We start from the raw sequence: 10,897 nt of genomic DNA on the forward strand, positions 1-10,897 counted from the left end.
GCTATTTTTTTTAGATTTGGGGTTTTCATGAGCTGTATGCCAAAATCATCAATATTAAAACAATAAAAGACCTGAAATATTTCAGTTGGTGTGCAATGAATCTAAAATATATGAAAGTTTAATTTTTATCATTACATTATGGAAAATAATGAACACAGTATGCTAATTTTTTTAGAAGGACCTGTAGATTTAGATAACTCTCACAATAGATTCTTAGCCTGCCTATAAGCAGAACTACCAACAGAGGGTTACAGTCGTGGCGAGCCAGCCAGGAGGTTGGTACAGTGTGTAAAATAGACTCCACCCTAAGCTGAAGTACACTAAGATTGCGTTTACTGCAAGATGGATCTTTGCAATCAGTTTAATGTGCATGGGCCTAGTTGTCTATGTTACAGGCATAGACGAAGCCTATTCTGATCATGACATTACAGAGTTCTTTCAAATTAACGGGGACATTAAGAAAGTAGTCAGAGTTCCCAACCACCCAGAACAACCCCGAGGCCGTGCACTCATTGAATACACAGCAGAGCGAACAATATCTAGACTCGACCCAGTACAACTAGGTAGCCTGCCCAGTCCCAATGATCCAGCAGTTACCTGGTGTGTCAAGACAGTCCGTGAGCTTTGCCAAGAAGAACTAGGACGAGAACACGCTCAGAAATGTTTAACTGAATTTAAAGCTCTTGCTGAAATTAGTAAAGCTGGCTTTTGGGAAGTACTTCAAAGTGAACGGCAGAATGTCCAGCCCCAGACAGAACTTGCCCCTCCGCAAAGCCCAGATACTCAGCCACAGCCCTCTGAAAATCCTGGTGCTGTCTCCACAAATGGTAGCAGTGCAGAGGGTGATATGCAAACCAACAATGATATTGCTAATCCAATTGATCCAGTCACCCGCAACATCCCAACTACTGCTACAAGGAGTCCATTTCTTGATGAAGGCACAGTTAACCCACCTCATGTCCAAAAAGTTATTGTTGAACATTTCATTCGCAGTGACTCCACACCGTCTAGCTACAGTCAAAGCAGAATCCGTACATTCTCGGGGCGGCTGCCAAAACCAAATGGAGAAGTTGATTATGATTCCTGGTGTACTCAGGTAGACCTACTTCTTAAGGATGTGTCTGTCTCTGATTTACAGAAAGTAAGGAGAATATTGGAGAGCCTCCTCAGCCCAGCAGCGGACATTGTTAAGCCGCTTGGGACGGATGCAACCCCTCAAGCTTACCTCACCCAGCTTGAGTCAGCATTTGGAGTGGTTGAAGATGGAGAGGAGCTATTTTCTACCTTCCTGGGCTCCAACCAAAACTCAGGTGAAAAACCCTCTGTCTATTTGGGCCATCTCCAGACTCTCCTCACCAAAGCCGTAACCAGAGGGGGAGTTTCAGCTGCAGAGTCTGACAAGTACTTACTCCGGCAGTTCTGTAGGGGATGCTGGGACCAGAGTCGGATCATTGGCCTGCAGCTCGAACACAGGAAACCCAATCCCCCCTCATTCCCAGAATTGTTGTTGCTTTTGAGAACGGAGGAGGATAGGAGAGCAGCAAAGATGGATCGCATGAAAAAAACACCTTGGAAGCACGAAGGCCGCTGTACATGTTCAGTCAGTTATGAGCATGCCAGTATTCGAACTTGAAGCTGCCCCCACTACAACAAAGAAACACAAGACATTCTAAACTAGAAAAGGAAGTTGTAGAGTTGAGGATGCAGGTTGCAAAGCTAATACAGCAAGGAAAGAAAGGAGAAAGGTATGAGGGAGTGCAGAGCCGTCCAGCCCAAAGTGAACTGACTGCTAAAACTGAAAGTTTACTCGCGCAAGTTTCCAATAGAGACTCAAACCCCCAATCTCCGACACCACTTAAGCCCTGGTTCTGTTTTAAATGTTGGGGTGATGGCCACATTGCTACAAAGTGCACTTTTGACCCCAATCCGGGCCTCGTTTGGAAAAAGAATGCAGAGCTCAAAGAAAAACGAAGCAAATTCTGGGCCAAGCAGGCAGCCAACAAAACATCTTTAAACTTCTAGAGGCTCCTGCCTTGGGGCGACCAGGAGCTGAGGACAAAGAATGTCCAATAGCAATGACTCACAATGAGTGCTCTTCTGAACATAGTAGTTCTTCTGGCTGCAAATTACCACCTGGACTTGTGGGACCTCGTTGTACTTCGAACATCTCTGTTGGAGACATGAAATGTGATGCCATTCTCGACACTGGATCCCAAGTAACAAACATTTCGGAGACTTTTCATTCTAAGTACATGTCAAACTTACCTGTTCAGTCGATACACAATCTTCTCGAGGTCGAAGGGGCTGGAGGTCAAGCAGTGCCTTACCTGGGGTACGTGGAAGTACACTTAACCTTCCCTGAGAATGTTACTGGAACATAAGAGCAAATGTATGTTTTAGCACTCATTGTCCCTGAAAACCAGTTCAATAGCAAGGTTCCTGTCTTAATTGGCACAAATGTTTTGCTCAAGTTGTACCAACGTGGAATAAGTTACGACAAATCCAAGTTTCTCAGAAGATCAGACAGTTTTGCACTACTACTCCAACATGTGGCCCGGGTACGCGAAATTGAAGCTAAAGCTTGTCTAGTGAAATTGCACGGAGAAAAGCCCATTACTATTCCGGCAAGACACAAAATGTATCTTTTTGGGTATGTTAGAGTCGGAAAAGCCAATTCCAATGTGGCATTTGTCGTTGAACCTCCTGAAGCTTCCTTCCGGCCGGGTGGGTTGTTCATTCAGTGTGCACTAATAAACATAAACACAAGAGCTTCAAACAAGATCCCTGTAGTCCTCAGCAACACCACAGATCATGCTGTCACCCTACCTCCAAAGTGTGTTATTGGTGAAGTGTTTGCAGTTCAAAGTGTAATGCCCATGACCTCCTCTGCACAAGTCGATTCACAAACATCAAATGGCAACCATTCATTCAATCTGGATGACTCCCCAATGCCAGAGAAGTGGAAGACACGCATTCGAGAAAAACTGAACTCCATCCCTGAGGTTTTTGCGCATGAGTTGTCATTTGGCCATACCATCGCCGTGAAACATACCATCCGTCTGAAGGACGAGACGCCCTTCAAAGAAAGATCCAGGCCGATACACCCCAGCGATCGAGAAGCTGTCAGACAACACCTTAGAGAGCTTCTGGATGCTGGTATAATAAGGGAATCCGAGAGTCCCTTTGCATCCCCAGTGGTTGTCGTGAAAAAGAAAAATGGGAAGATCAGACTATGCATCGACTATAGGAAGCTTAACAGCCGCACTATTAAGGATGCTTATGCTCTTCCTAACATCGAGGAGACGTTTTCTGCCCTGAGTGGAGAAAGGTGGTTCTCGGTGATGGATCTAAAGTCTGGTTATTACCAGGTTGAAATGGTGGAAGAAGATAAACACAAAATTGCGTTCACATGTCCATTAGATTTCTACAAATTCAATCGTATGCCGTAAGGTGTCACCAACGCACCTATCACCTTTCAACGCCTTATGGAAAAGTGTGTTGGTGACCCACATCTGAGCGAGGTTTTGGTGTTTTTAGACGATGTCATTGTCTTCTCCCAGACTCTAGAAGAGCACGAGGCAAGGCTCCTGAAGGTGCTTCATCGTCTCAAAAGCTATGGCCTAAAACTATCCCCAGGGAAGTGTCAGTTTTTCAAGTCCTCTGTGAAATACCAGGGCCATATTGTTGACGCTCAAGGAGTTAACACAGACCCAGATAAAGTGTCCGCTCTGAAAGATTGAAAAAAAATCCTGGAAACAGAGAAGAACTGAAACGCTTCCTCGGATTTTCAGAGTATTACATAATATTGTGGAGGGCTACTCAAAAATCGCCAGGCCTCTCAACGCTCTCACCGCTGGGTATTATTCACCTAAAAATAGGGGTAAAGTTTATAAAACACTGAGACCCAACACTGGTATAAGCCCCAGAGCACCCTTTGGCTCAGAATGGACGCCTGAGTGTGAGTCCTCTTTCAGAACACTGGTTGAAAACATGACATCGTCCTTTAACCCGCAAAGCTCAACGCAGCCGGACACCGCTGGCTACCGCCCTCTCAACCTTCAGATTCAACATCAAATATCGAGCTGGACGTGCTAATGGTGATGCGGACGGTATGTCAAGGAGACCTCAAGCAGCTCCTCAAGAGGATCATGAGTACCTGCAGGAAAAAGGACGGATCAACTCAATGACAAAACGCCTTATAGAGGGGGAGATTCCATCTGATGCAGTCTCAGCTGTATGTCAACGCCATCCAGTAATCATGCACTTACCTGTCCTTGCTGAGTCCCTTGATGTTGATGCTTCCTCCTTACCTGATCTTTTCACTGATACTGGACAAGACACTGTACCTGGCATGACAAAAGAAAACTGGCATGAAGCACAAAGAAATGATCCATCAATTGAGAAAGTCATCACCTTGGTCAAAAAAAGACAAAAGCCCCACTACAAATCTGTAAAAGCTGAGTCACCTGAAGTCAAGTTGCTCCTTCGGGAGTGGGATAAGCTTGAGCTCATTGATGATATCCTTTACAGGAAGTGTTTTGACAGAGGAAACAAAATTCATCAGCTTGTCTTACCCAAGGAATGCAGAGAAAGAGCTCTCAAAGGCTTTCATGATGAGGTTGGTCACCTAGGGCCAGACCGTGTGTTCAATTTTGCTCGTGCCAGATGTTATTGGCCTAAAATGAAAGAATCGGTTGAGAGGAAGTGTCACACATGCGAACGTTGTTTCAGAAGAAAAACTCCGCCACAAAGAGCAGCACCCATGGTGAATATTAAAACAACTCACCCGTTAGAGCTTGTTTGCATGGACTACTTGTCCCTTGAACCTACGACTGGGCGGTATATCGAGTTTGTACAATATATCGATATTTTTTATCCCCACGATATGGAATGAGGCAATACCGTTTATATCGATACAGTAGTTTGTTACGAGCACATCTGAAAAATAGCGGAGGACGCAGTTTGAACTCCTTCAGTGAAAGTACATGGTAGCCTACAATTTGTCCTAAACATGACACAAGGTTATATTAAGCGCTTCAAAATAACTGGTAAGATATAGTTAACAAGTTTAAAGCAGCTTGCCCTGTCAGATGCTCTGACAGAAACTGTTGCTGACTGACAGATAAATAACGTTACTTGCGCTGTTTATGCGTTTGAGACGTGGTGCTTTCCTCAGTGCTTAACTTACATTTCACAGGTATATTCTCCATCTGTAAATGTTAGAAAATCAAACAAATATGTCCATTTCACTGTCAGGAGAGGACGAGCTTCTGCAAGTGAATCTCCGCTAAAATTCAAGCTTCCGTTAATGAGCGCCGCCGCGCGCATGCGCGCCAAACAGACGAGCACAATAGAATAGTAGTGCAATAATTCTGACTAAAATATACATAAGGCTATTGCTAAAATATTTGTTGTTGGAGACAATAAATGTGCCATATGTGGAATTTTAAACCTACAAGTATATTTTTATGAAAGTGACCATTACAATGGGGTAGCCTAATCAAATGCAGGCTAATATAATTAGTTTGTGCTTTTGTTTTTATTTTCATTTTTAGTTTAGCCTTTAGTCATTTTAAAAACAAAAGAATTATATTTGTTTTAGTTTGTAATGTTACAATGTAATTTGATTTTAACCACCTTTTTGCACATAATATATTGCATAGCCTACATTACATTCACTATATTTGTTTCCATATCCTTCAATATCAACATTGTTTGGATATCATTGAGCAGGATGTTAAATTAAAAAAAAAAAAAAAATACAGATTTTCTTTATCCAAATAGAAAAACGTAGAAAGTACCGAGATATATATCGTATATCGCTTTAACCAAAAAATACCGAGATATGATTTTTTGGCCATATCGCCCAGCCCTACTTGAACCCGACAACCGTGACATCAGAAACATACTAGTCATCACTGACCATTTCACCCGCTTCGCAGTAGCTGTGCCAACAAAAGACCAAAAGGCCAGAACTGTTGCTAAAGCTCTCTGGGTAAACTTCCTGGTCTACTATGGGTTCCCTAGTCGCCTTCATAGTGATCAGGGACGCGACTTTGAATCCCACACAATCAAGGAGCTGTGTTCACTGATAGGGGCTGAGAAAGTGCGCACCACCCCATACCATCCTCAGGGAAATCCTGTGGAGCGCTTTAACAGGACCCTTATCAGCATGCTCGGTACCCTTGACGAGAAAGACAAACATCACTGGCGAGACTTTGTGAAGCCTGTTGTACATGCATACAACTGCACCAGGAATGATGCAACAGGTTACTCACCGTATGAGCGGATGTTCGGCTGGCAGCCGACTCTGCCAGTTGACCTCATACTTGGCCTGAAACCCCCAACTGAGACTCATACAACTCACTCAGAATATGTCCAAAATTTGCGCCAGAGACTCAAAGAAAGCTATGCACTGGCTGCAGAGAACTCCAAAAAGTCTGGAAAAAAAGAAATAAGCACAGATTTGATGCCAAAGTGAAAACTGCTGAATTAGAAGAAGGGGACCGTGTCTTGGTGAAGAATGTCAACGTCCGTGGCAAACACAAGTTAGCCGATAAATGGGAAAGGCCCATCCACATCGTTGTGAAACGGATTGACGGTGGTCCTGTGTATGTAGTCAAGCCAGAAACAGGAAATGGCCCTCGGCGTACACTTCACAGGGACTTACTTTTCCCATGTGGATTTCTGCCAGTTGAGTTTACTCCTGATTCAGTTCCACACCAAAGAAAACAAACTCAAATGTGCTTGAGGAGTAGACAAAACCAAGAGATGGAATGTGAATATTCAGACAGAGAAGAAGAGGATGATGGCTACTATGTGAATGAACTTCCACAGTTCACCACATGGGGACCCTATGTGCAAGAGTTCGAAGTTATCCCCGTCAGTGGCTCTCAGTCTTCTCTGAACCCCATGGCTCCTAAGTTCAAATTGCCAGAGCCCCCACCAATTCCTGATCACTCAGTTGCGCCTCTTGACACAAATACAGCTGTCCATCAGTCCCCAACCCAAAGTGACCATGTCATCATAGACATCCCAGAAAATGAAATATTGCAAAGCACAGTGGTTACAGACCCGACACCAGCTCACGACACGGACAATGCTCAGAACATGTTCCCTGTAACCCCTAAAGGGCACTCAGAAGTTACTTGTGGGGAAGAACAAGGTGAGCCCAGACGTTCACACAGAGAAATACATCCCCCACCCAAGTTCACCTATGAAGAGCTAGGGAAACCCCTAATCCTTGCCCTTAGTCAGTTTTTTGGGAAACTCCAAGACATAATTCCTGACCGTCAGATACCTTGTCAGATTTAACACACATGCAGGGACTCATGTGGTCTAGAGGGGGAGGGTGTAACCCTGTCAATTTAGCCCCCAATAAGTCCTGAAATGACCTTTAATATAAACACTTAAACTAGAGTAAAGTGCAATATCTAGTTCGCCACTAGGTGGCAGTGCACAATGAAACGTTCTTCTTCTGCTGTTTTCTGGCATTCGCGTTGTCTTTAAAAAAAAAAGCCTGGAAAAACGGGAGCCAGTGCAGAAATAAATATTAAGATTGAGATTGTCTTATCATCGTCTTAAAATTGATGAAATTGATTTAGAAAACAAAATATATCCTCGAGGTTGAACTACATTGAAAATTAGACGACACCTGTTGTAAAACTAAGTTATCTCGGTGAGTGAAAACGATCATTTTGTGTTGATTAGCTTGAAGCTAAAATGGTGAAATTACTAAAAAGGTGTACATTTCAACGTTACAGTGGATTACAGTGGATTAAAAAAAAACAGTCTGGCTATCTACAATAGCAGTGGATGTTACCTAACAGGTACATTTTTGTTGTATATTCTAATTTTGGCACACTGAAAAATGCATTTTGAAAGGAAATATTTTTGTTTTGAGTCAAGTATGTAAATTTTGAGTTACTATGCTATACTGCACTTCTGTATGTCCAATTCCATTTTATTGATTTTTATTTTAAGTTGTATTATTGAACATATGGACTTTTAAATGATGAAAAGATGGAAAAGGGATATTTAGTTGAACATTAGTTAATTTTCTGCACATTTTTGTGTAGACTGGTTTTTCTGAGGCTTCTTCTGGTCCCGGATCCCTGGTGTTCTTTCCACTGAAGCTGGATTCCTCTTTGTTCGTCCTGGTGCCTGGTACCCTGGTCCACTGCCTCAACTAACAGCGCTGCAACGGTTCCATTGGGTTGATATGGACGCTAAGTATTGAAGGGGTGGTTGGACAGTTAAAATATTTGAGTGCACTCAAGGGTAATTCATTTTTCTCTGGAAGATTTTCCCTTTTGTTCTTGTTTCATGAGATTTCAAAAGTTGTGACTGATTTGTTAACATCAATGGTACTAATGCCGTGTGAACTGAACTAAATATTGAATTTTTGAATAAGAAAATAAGGAAAATAATTTGAATAAGAACTACATCCAAACTTTAATCTATTGTCCTGTGCTTCCTTTGGAGTGGAATCAATGACCATTTGATTAGTACATAACCGACCTCCTCATCGAATCTAGATTTAGATAATTCTCACAATAGGTTCTTAGCCTGCCTATAAGCAGAACTACCACCAGAGAGTTACACAGAAAAACACAAAATAATCACCAATAATTTTAACCAATCAAAACAACCGATTGAGATTCTGGAACGTCTCTGATTGGTGGATCTCACAGGGTTGTAATACAAGTCAAGTCAAGTCACCTTCATTTATATAGCGCTTTTAACAATATAGATTGTTTCAAAGCAGCTTTACATTGATAATAGGAAATTACAGTAACAGAGCTTGTTTTGGCTTTACAGCAGCTCTAGAATAAAGTTATTGTCCAGCTAAAGTTAGTTTTGATTGATTCCCTTCCGTTGCAAAGATCATTAGTTATTAACTTAGGGGCTGCTAACACGACACCGTTCTAAAAGAAAACCCTTAACATGCTCTGGCCCGCTCATCCGCACAACAACAGTGCCTGGCGGCTCGAGAACACAAACCCTAAAATAGATTCCAGTGTGCAAGCCTTGAAAATGCTTGAAAAAAGGTTATCTCTGCGCAAACTTCAAAAACGTGAACTGGTGAAAACGCTGACGGCGTGCACTTGCATATTACGTGTTTAGTCTATAAGTATGCACGTTTGAATATATATGTGCCCAGGCGTATAGTCTTTCTTTACAAATTGACCCCAAGAAACTATTTGTCTGGCCTTAAAAAATTATAATACAGAATTATTTATCGCTTCCACGTAGCCATGTGAACTGGAATTATCCCGACACCGTTTTATCTGAACAGAGTTAAAATGAGGCCTTCATAGGGAAGAGACTAGAGACTCTTCAGGACTGCGTTGTCGACATGTCCAGGCGCAGGTCCTTCATCAGATCTGGTGTGTGTGTGTTTGTGTGTGTGTGTGTGTGGCGCAGGTCCTTCATCAGATCTGGATACGGCTTGGATCCGGCGGACTGCGGTAAACCTCGGGATAAACAGAAAGAATAATATTAGCGTAGACGGCATTCTTCTTATGATGTAACGAGTACATCAGGATTTAAGTGTTCCCGGTTCCGGCTGACCTAAACTATCTACCATTATACTTAGCGTTACAACACAACAACCTGACAGAAAAGCTTTTTGTGCTTTCTGTAAGTAATTATTAACAACATTTATATCAATCTTTTATCACTTACTTACTAATTTATTATTTTTAATCTTGTTTTTCTCTAAACTTTCCACACACTTCTTTGCAGCCTCTCTTTGAGGTCGCTTGATGGTAAGGATACTGCCTTAGAAGACAATTGCCTAAGTAGGCAACCAGGCACCTCACTAGCTTTTGGAACAACTGCCAATTTCAGTGTCTCCCACCAAACCCTGTCCTGCTCATTCTCTTCAAATAAATACAAATGAATGTTTTCATTTTGAGCTGAACAGTAAAGTATGTTATCACAGGCCTGCACTCCTCCATACAAGAGAAGAGCAAATAAATACAGATTCAAACCATTTTCAAAAATGCCGTCCCATAATGACTAAATTGTTCTAGTTGTGCGCAAGAGTGATGGTGTGTTAATTTGGTCAGCGCTCATCTGACAGCTTTATGACGTGCCTTGGTCACCATCATTTCAAGAGGCCACAACCTGATCATTAGACTAATAACTTACATCATGGGGAAATGTATAATTATTTAATTTGTTCTGATAAATTGTGTATATTTTATCTAAACTCCAAATTCTCAATAGCCTAAACCAATTTGTAGAATAAAACACTATTTCTGCAAAACCTTCAACGAGTTCAGGTAGTTAAGACACTGTTTGCAAATCTCATTCACTCTTTTTGCAAACACATTCTCACTTACTAAAACACACATCACACTGTGATGCACTTGTGTTGCAAAACACTAAACACAAGAGTCAAAAAGTTAAACGCAACTACAGCACAGTTGTCATTGTTCACACAACGATTCAAAATTGTTCACACTAATTTCTAATGATGTGATAAACCAACTGTATGAAATATGAGCCAGTTCAGAGTGCACTGAATGATGATATGAACAATAGAAGTAGACAATCTGAGAGGGAGAGGAGGAAGAGGATGAGCAAGGTGTGGACAGTGTTGTCAGGGCTGGATGTGTCAGAGAAAGTTTTCCCCTTCGTCTGTGGACAAAGTCCTCCGGCCGGACCCAACATGAAGACATGATGCTAAAGCAGAATCAAACTCTCATTGACCTTGATTTTGCAGATGCACAACTGACAGTATTTGAGTCTACCGTAACATGCTTTTCATTTAGAGGCGTTTGCAGTTGGACTGCAGTATTTTTACAGTATTCAAGTGCTGAATAATACAGACATTCAATAGGCCTACTATTCAACATTCAGTGTTCTGAATACTTGCAGTGCATACAGT

Source organism: Siphateles boraxobius, unplaced genomic scaffold (genome assembly GCF_051911475.1).
Source record: "Siphateles boraxobius isolate OS27281-9 unplaced genomic scaffold, OSU_SipBor_1 1, whole genome shotgun sequence".
In the NCBI taxonomy this organism is placed as follows: Eukaryota; Metazoa; Chordata; class Actinopteri; order Cypriniformes; family Leuciscidae; genus Siphateles; species Siphateles boraxobius.